Raw genomic sequence first — 8,733 nt, 5'->3', positions numbered from 1 at the left:
GTGGGACCCATTAAAACTTCAGGAAACTTTGGAGTTTGATTGTAACTTTGAATTCTTGAGAGATTTCTGCCACTCCCTTTCAGGGACTGATGGCCAGGGACTCAGCAGCCAACCCACAGGAGAAGTCCTGATGCTGTGTCTGTGCTGCTGAGCTGGGCCGGGCTCCTGGCACAGAGGCAGCTCCTGGCCAGGGCAGCGCTGCAGAGAGACAGCTCTGGCCAGGAGCAGCTCCTGGGCACAGCCCAGCAGGGCTGGGGCACTGCCTGCAGCCAGCCCGGGCACAGCACAGAGGCACAGAGAGAGGAGAGGCAGCTTGGGCTGGGAGGGTGACTGAGCTCTCACTAGGGGAGAAATCTTCACAGCGTTTGAATGAATCATTCTCTGCCTCTAGGAAAATTCCACTTCCATTCCTGGAGGCTTCTCCTAAGGCTGGCCCGTGCCCCACTTTCCATGATCTTTTGCAAGGGCTCTCCCAGTTCCTCTGGGGCAGAGGACATGGCCATCAGGCAGACAGGGCAGTGCCTGCAGGCAGCGAGGGCAGGCAGCAGCAGTGCCAAAGAGGTCAAAGGCAGCCTGGGGTGGCAGGACAGGAGAGACCCCATCAGGGGAGAAATCTGCACAGCCCCTGGACACGCTGAGTCTCTGGCTGCAGAGCAATGCAGGTGAGTTCCTGGAAGTGTCTCTGACAATGCCAGCACTGACAGGACCTGTCAGGGTGGCTCTCCTGGATGTCCTGGCGTGGAGCAGAACAAGCTCCAGAGCGGGGCTTCCCTGCTGCTCCCTCAGAGGCACAGGACAGGTCCCTGCACAGGCAGAGCTGCCCCGGGGCCGTGGGGTGGGGATGGGCTCAGTGAGCGCTGGCAGGGAGTGGAGCTGGGCACAGGGAGACGCTGCTGGCAGGAACAGCCCCCTCAGCAGAGACACGGGCAGGGAGGGACAGGGAGCTGCTGCCACAAATGCCGGGCAGGGGGATGTGCCACCTCCCTGCTGTCCCTGTGGCTCAGACACCTTCCCCCAGCAGCTCCTGCCCAGGCTCCTTTCCCATCCCAAGCAGAGACCCTGCCCTCATCCCACACAGGCTCGGCTGTGCAGGGCCCCTGCAGCAGCCAGAGCCCAGGCAGGGAAGGACAAGGCCCTGATTTCCATCAGTCTCTCTGTCCCTCCTCCCCTGGCAGGAGCATTGTGACATTTCACTGCCATGCCCAGATGCCTGTGTTGTCCCCATTGCCATCATTGGGTTTTCTGAGGCAGTACCAGGGTCTGGTGGTGGCAGGTGCCCGTCCAGGCAGGGAGCCTTGGGACCCTGCTGTGGACATGTGTCTGTGGGAGCAGAGTGCCCAGGTGTCCTCAGGGGCCCTTCAGCTGATTCCCTGGTTGTCCTGCAGGGCTGCAGGTACCCTCCAGAAGGGCACAGCTCTCCCGTGGTGTCTCTGGGCTGCGTGGGATCCTCATGGAGGAGACAGCTCAGTGTTAGGGCCAGGGAAATGCTGCTGGGCACCTGCACCTGGGCAGCTGCAGTGATCCCTCTGTGCAGCAGCCTGGCAGGAGACAGCTGAGATCCCAGTGAGGCACCCTGAGGGAAGGTGAGGGCTCTGTCCATGTGCTGTCTGACCCCAGAGCCTCTGCTCTCAGCACTGCCCTGGTTCTCTCTCGGGGAACTCCTCTGCATGCCTCTCCTGTAGCTCGAAGCTGCCAGCAAGGGACAGCTGAGAACAGCCCTGATGGCCAGAGCTGCTCCATTGTCCCTGCACTGAGAGACCACCCCTGTGCCTCCCAGACCCACACAATTTCACCTGCAGTTAATTAGAAATGTCAGGGATTTCAAACAGCCACAACCACTCCTGACTGTGGCAGCTGCAGCTGGGTGAACAAATACAAGGAATTCCCTCAGCTCAGTTCTTCAGATGGGCAAAATGCAAACAGCAGAGCTGAAAAGATTTTTGGTGTTTCCAAGTTCATTTAATTGGAGATCACCCAGCATTCTCAGTTACCTCTCACTGCTCAAGAAGAAGGAATCCTCCTGAGCCCTGCTCTGAATTCCTGTAAAACCAAGAGCCCAGGTGAGGGGAATGTAGAGAAGTGTTCTTAAAAGGAGAGACCCTAAATGTTCCATTGCTATGAGATATGCAATAGATTTTGCTCATGGAAGTGTGGCCTGACTTAGTGCTGTATTTTTCTCCTCAGGAGACAATAATTTCCTGAGGCAGAAAGGTCCAACAGCAGCTCCATCAGCCCCTTCCTCCTGCTGGCACTGGCAGACACGCGGCAGCTGCAGCTCCTGCACTTCTGCCTCTTCCTGGGCATCTCCCTGGCTGCCCTCCTGGGCAACGGCCTCACCATCAGCGCCGGAGCCTGCGGCCACCACCTGCACACGCCCATGTTCTTCTTCCTGCTCAACCTGGCCCTCAGGGACCTGGGCTACATCTGTCCCCAAAGCCATGCACAATTCCCTCTGGGACACCAGGGACATCTCCTACTCAGGGTATGCTGCACAGCTGCTTCTGTTTGTCTTTTTCATTTCAGCAGAGGTTTCCCTTCTCACTTTCATGTGATACAAGAGCTACATGTCCATCTGCAAACCCCTGCACTACGGGACCCTCCTGGGCAGCAGAGCTTGTGCCCACATGGCAGCAGCTGCCTGGGCCAGTGCCATTCTCAATGCTCTGCTGCTCACGGCCAATACATTTTCCATGCCCCTGTGCCAGGGCAATGCCCTGGGCCAGTTCTTCTGTGAAACCCACAGGTCCTCAAACTCTCCTGCTCACACTCTAAACTCAGGGAACTTGAGCTCCTTGCTGTTAGTGCCTTTTTGTCATTTGCCTGTTTTGTGTTCATGGGTTTCTCCTATGTGCAGATCTTCAGGGCTGTGCTGAGGATCCCCTCTGAGCAGGGACGGCACAAAGCCTTTCTCACCTGCCTCCCTCACCTGGCCGTGGTCTCCCTGTTTCTCTGCACTGCAGCCTTTGCCTACCTGAAGCCCCACTCCCTCTCCTTCCCATCCCAGGATCTGGCAGTGTCAGTTCTGTACTCGGTGGTGCCCCCAGCCCTGAACCCTCTCATCTACAGCCTGAGGAACCAGGAGCTCAAGGATGCCCTGAGGAAAATGATGACTGGCTGCTTCTCTGAAGCTACCTATTGCCTGTTTTCTTCTGCCAAACTTTTGGAATGCAACTCATGACATGCCCAACAGGCCTGCCCAGATCCTTGGGTAATGTTCAGTGGGTTTTTAGCTCATAAAAGTATCCTCAATAACATTTTTTTAACCCCCACCATCTAATTCACTGTCTGCCTCTTGAATGTGACCCATAAGCTCTGTTAACCAGGTTTGTGCTATTGCTACATTTGAACAAAATAAAGTACCCTGCAGTGCCTGTTTTATCTGGGATCCCAGTTCTGAGGCCTGCATGAAGTTAGAGGGGAGAAGGGGAAGAGAGCTCCAGCAGAGCAGCACTGCCAGGGAGCAGCAGGGATTGTTCCTTTTGGAGCTGCCCTTCCCACTCCACCCTCTCCTTGCCAGCCCTGCTGTGGCTGTGAGGCCGCAGTGCTCTGGCAGCTTGGTCACTGTCCTGCTGCGTGTCCGTGCTGTGACCACAGGCAGGGACAGGCCGTGGGCACTGCTGGGACACAGCTGGGCTCCAGCACAGCAGCTCCATCAGCCAAGGGAATCTCCTGAGGGCAGGGCAGGAAGGCTTTGCTCTCCTCCAGAGCTGCTGTCAGCAATGTGCTCCAGGAATGCCCTGGCACAGCAAAGCCCAGTGCCTGGGCAGAGGGGGAGTGTGCAGGGGGGGCACACAGCAGTGTCCTGGCACAGCCAGAGCTCCTGGCATGGCCCTGATGGAGCAGCAGAGCAGGGCCTGGGCTGTGTCTTGGTTCTGGGGACAGCCTGGGAAGGTGCCCCACGACAATTGTCCCACACCAGCCCCTGCAACCACCACTGCCAGCACTGGCCTCTCCCCCACCTGCAGGAGATTGTTTGTCCCTGCATGGAGGGACACCAAGTGACCAGGCCAGCAGGCCATGTTTGCTCTGTACTGGGGAGATTTCAGCAGTGCATCCTGTGTGTGTGGGGAGATGAACCTGAGTGAGCACAAACACCATCAGCAGCACTTGGGGGTGGCACAATTCCAGTGGCACAAACAGTACCTTGAGGCCATATTACTCTGAGAGTAACATCCTCGGGGAAACCACCTGAATTCTTTGCTGGGCTGTGGTTAGGACAGCATAGAGACAAACATCCTGGGCAGGGAGGCTCCAGGACAAAATGCTCAGGGCAGCCATGGACTGCACAGAGAGACATTGGATGGAGTGAGGGTCTGTGGGGAGAAAACCCTGCTGCCTCCCTTCTGAACCACCCTGAGGACCTGGATAGGCTGTGCTGTGTTCTGAGCACTGATCTGGGACTGAGGGATGTGGAAAAGGCCTTTGGTGTCAGGCCTGTTGAGAAGGCTGGGCAGTGTCACTGTGGGACCTCTCTCAAACCCCCTGGAAAGGCCAGAGCCATCCCAGAGGGTCCTGGGCCCTTGGGAAGGGCAGCCATGGAACCAGTCTGGGCAGGGAGGGGCACTGGGAGAGTCACGGACTGGTCAGGCTCAGCAGGGAAGGGGATGTGGCAAATCCTCCTGCAGCCATTCCAGGCACTGGCAGGACAAGGCAGGGACTGCAGAACCCACGTGGGAGGGAAGAGAAGGGGATGTTGTGTGCCCAGGCTTCAGCAGGCCTGTGACAGGGTCTGCTGTGGTCGCCTCAGAGCCAGACTGGAGAGAGCTGGGCTGAAGGAGTGGAACATGGGGTGGGTGGGAATGTGGCTGAACAATGAGGTCAAATGTCATCCATGGTACAGAGTCCTCTTGGCAGCCAGGCCCTGGTGACATCCCTCAGTGACCAGCCCTTGACCACCACTGTGGATTATTTCTATTATCTCTACAAGGACATGAAATGCACTTTCAATTCTTTGTGGATGCTGCCAAATGGCAGGGAGTCTGTGACTGAACTCATCTAGTTAATGGTGACTGCTAAACATAACTGGGCAAGATGACTGAGTTGGGTAAATTTGTCTTGCTGTCAGGTACCAAGCAAGACACAAGGAAAGGGAGAAAAATGTATGCATGAGAAGAAAGGCAGTTCAACAGGGAAAAAAACAAAACCGACCAAAAAAACCCTCCAAACCCAACTAAAAAAAAGCACAGCAAGACACACTAACAGAAGAAAAGCAAATCCACAAAAAATTGCCTATCAGCAGAAAATGTTTGACAACTTTGTGGCAGGATAAAATTCTGTATGTGTAGGTGCTGCTTTGAAAGAAAAGTATCTTCAAAAAGAAATTAATCCTCTACCCCCTTTGTCACCAGTTCTCTCAGTTGATTGCTGATCATGGTGTCACATGGAATGGAACATCCTTTGGGTCAGTCCAGCCCAGCTGGCCCATCCCTGTTCCCCCAGGAACATTTGCCCTCCCCAAGCCCAGAGGTTGGAGGGCTTGCAGACACATCTCATGCAGGGTGAGCACTGTGACAAGGACAGGAGAACAGAACAACATTTACTCTTATGAAGGACAGCAGAACAATCCTTTTGTTCCATGTGGTGTCAGTGGCATAGTGGCAGAGGAAACTTTTCCTTTAAACATCCACCTCAGCACCAGCAGTCGGGGTGCCAGGAGGAGCTGTGTTTCCATGACAATCACCTCCAAGGTGGCTTGAACTCTTTCATGGGCAGCCAAGATTTCCTTCTCTGTAGGAGTGTAGTTGGCTTCAGACCCTCTGTAACTTTGGCTCCAGAATCCCAGTGGTCAGCCTCGAGTCTCCCCAGGCACCTTCTGCCAAAGGCTCCAGGACAACCCATGGTTCCCGGCTGCAGAGTAGAGCACATTCTTGACCTCTGGTCCTGTCCTGACTGGGCCAAGGGCTACAGCATGAGCGATCTCCTGCTTGATCTGGGCAAAGGCTTGTAGCTGCGCAGGGGCATAGTGAAAATCATTCTTCTTGTGGGTGACCAGGTAAAGAAGGCTCACAATCTGGTTGTACTCGGGAATGTGCATTCTCCAAAAGCCAATGGTGCATAGGAAAGCTTGTGTTTCCTACTTGCTGCTTGGTAATGACATCGCAGTGATCTTATTGGTGACCTCAGTGGGAATGTGACGCTGTCCGTCTTGCAACTTTGCTCCCAGGAACTGGATCTCTTGGGCAGGTCCCTTGACTTTGCTCTTCTTGATGGCGAAGCTGACTTCCAGCAGAATCTGAATGATGCGCTGTTCTTTCTCAAATACTTCCATTGCTGTGTTCCCCCACACAATGATGCCATCGATGTACTGCAGGTGTTCTGGAGCTTCTCCCTTTTCCAGTGCAGCCTGGATCAGTCCATGGCAGATGGTGGGGCTGTGCTTCCACCCCTGGGGCAGTCGTTTCCAGGTGCACTGCACGCCCCTCCAGGTGAAAGCAAACTGAAGTCTGCATTCTGCTGCCAGAGGAATGGAGAAAAACGCCTTAGCAATGTCAATAGTGGCGTACCACTTTGCTGCCTTGGACTCCAGCTCGTGCTGGAGTTCCAGCATGTCCGGCACAGCAGCGCTCAGTGGTGGAGTCCCTTCATTCAAGGCACAATAATGCAATCAATCTCCGATCTTCCTCATCTCCTCTTTAAACTCCTCTTTGAGTTCATTGATCACAGCAGAGCCATGAGCCTGCATCGGGCCATTGACCATACTCTCACAATTTCTAAACTTGTTGGCAGCAGAACCCACTGTCTCTCGGTTGGTATCAGCAGTAATCGTTGCAATGAAGGTGGTGCTTGACATGGCCCTAGATTTGCCAGACTCCACAGCATTTGCCCTGTGCACCTGACCTTGCCAGGGTCATTATCATGCTGTCCATCCCTCCCAAAGAGTACCTCCAATGCTGCCACTTTTCTCAGCTGTTGGATCCCTTCCTCAAGGGTCTTCCAGCTCATTCTATGGTGGTGCTCCTGCATTCTCTCCTTGTGGACAAACCTCTCTCTGACATTCATTAAAAGCCACTCCCACAGGAAAAGGGAGCCTGGCTCTCTTACAAAAATCTGATTCATACCTGGCTCCTGGGTCAAGGGTCCCAAATTCCTTGCCTCACCACCATCCAGGTGCATGCCTGTTCCCATAAGGTCCCAGACCCGCAGTAACCAGGTTGTATAAGCCTCACGTCCCTGTCGTACAATGTCTTTGTGCAGATTATGGAGACTTTTGTACGTCAGGGACTTGTTGATGATTCATTGGCTCCCCTGTGGGTGGGAAGGGCCCTCCTTTCTTATCCTTGTCTGGGTGCTCTGATTTCATCTCAGACCTCCTTGAGTGTGAATGAGGGCAGTGGGCAGTCAGCAGGGGCTGGCCGGGCGAGCTGCAATGCCTGGGCAGGGAGCTGCAATCCCTGGAGAGGGCAGAACCAGAGACCATCTGGGCTTAACCGAGAGCTTTGGGTGTGCCTAAGAGCAAATGAAGCAGCAGCACGGTGCCCGAAACTCAGACTGTGCCAGAGCCTGGAGCGCTGTCAGGCAGTGCCGGGATCCCAGGTGTGGTTCTGGTCCCCAGAACCAAGGAATGGCAGCCCCAGCCTCAGAGCCAGTCAGAAAGCCAACCAAGTGAGACCAGAGGGAGGGCACCTTCCAGTTTCTCCTGGGTATGGCTGCAAAACAACCCATGCTGCTTCTTCCTCTGCCTGTCTTTGGGGTGTGCTGGTGGCAGAGCCAGCCAGGTTGTGCTCTGCCTTCCAAAGCCTGTTGAGAGTGGGCATGAAAAGCACTGCGTACACAGCGGAGAGTCCTGGAAGGTGCTGGCAAGAGCATCCTGCAGGAACAGGGCTCTGGGCTCTGGCTGGGAACAGCCTGGTTTTGCTGCCGTGACCACAGGCTGGAGTTGAGGCAGGTGAAGAGGCAGTGGGCAGCTTGTGTTTGTAGAGGGCCTGGGGCTGCACGTCTGAGCCTCCACCTGGAAACACACTTGGGGGAATACGGGCTACAGCTGGAGCGCCTGTCCTGAGAGGACTGGAGATCGTTCAGCCTCGCCAGCTTTTCTTAAGAGTGTGTTGGTGTTCCCCAGGAAAGCTACACATTTGGGGAAATGCCTTTGGAGGAAAGGGGCTTGCTTCTCAAGGACAGTGTTTCCCAGGGAGCTCCCAATGATGCAGGTGCAAGGGTCCCCCTTTGGCTCTCTGGGGTCCTTTCAGTCCTTGAGGCATGTTGAGCTTGGCAGAGGGGCAGGGCAAGGGAGAAGGCTCTGAAGAGCAGGTTTGGCATCTGCCTCGACCTGCGGAGACCGACCCAAGCACCTGCAGCAAGGTGTGATCCCCGCTTTGGACAGAGGTGTGAGCAGCAGCATCTCTGTCCAGCTGCAAGCCCCAAAGCTCTCTCTGAGAGCTGTGAATTAACAGGCCTTTACGCACACACTTTTCACATCTTCCCTGTCTGCTGTGTTTCAACTCTTGGCTACATGCATTTGCCCTTCCTTGGTGGAAGCTGCTGTGGCCCAGGGCCAGCACAGAGCTGGGCTGGGTGGGCCAGGCAGCATGGAGAGTCTTGGCTGATCTTGGTGTGTGTCTGGCCGCAGAAAAGGCTTGGAAGGATTTCTTCCTAGGGTGTCCTGCATCTTTGGCTCTCCCTGTACATCTTGGAGAGAACAAGGTAGGCCTTTCTGGCAGCTGGGCATCAGCAGGCCTTAAAATGGCGGCATGTTGTGGAGCGAGCCCAGCTGAGACACCTTGAGAGGAGCCCAGG

At 55.3% G+C, this 8,733-nt stretch overlaps 1 pseudogene; it reads left to right on the top strand.

Moving 5' to 3' along the window:
* Positions 1-495: 495 nt before the first annotated feature.
* LOC144247986 (olfactory receptor 14J1-like) lies at positions 496-3,178 on the top strand (annotated as a pseudogene).
* The last annotated feature ends 5,555 nt before the right edge of the window (positions 3,179-8,733 follow it).

The sequence above is a fragment of the Lonchura striata genome, chromosome 37 (assembly GCF_046129695.1).
Source record: "Lonchura striata isolate bLonStr1 chromosome 37, bLonStr1.mat, whole genome shotgun sequence".
In the NCBI taxonomy this organism is placed as follows: Eukaryota; Metazoa; Chordata; class Aves; order Passeriformes; family Estrildidae; genus Lonchura; species Lonchura striata.
Note: the sequence above shows the minus strand (reverse complement) of the source record. Positions and strands in the feature narration are given on the sequence as shown.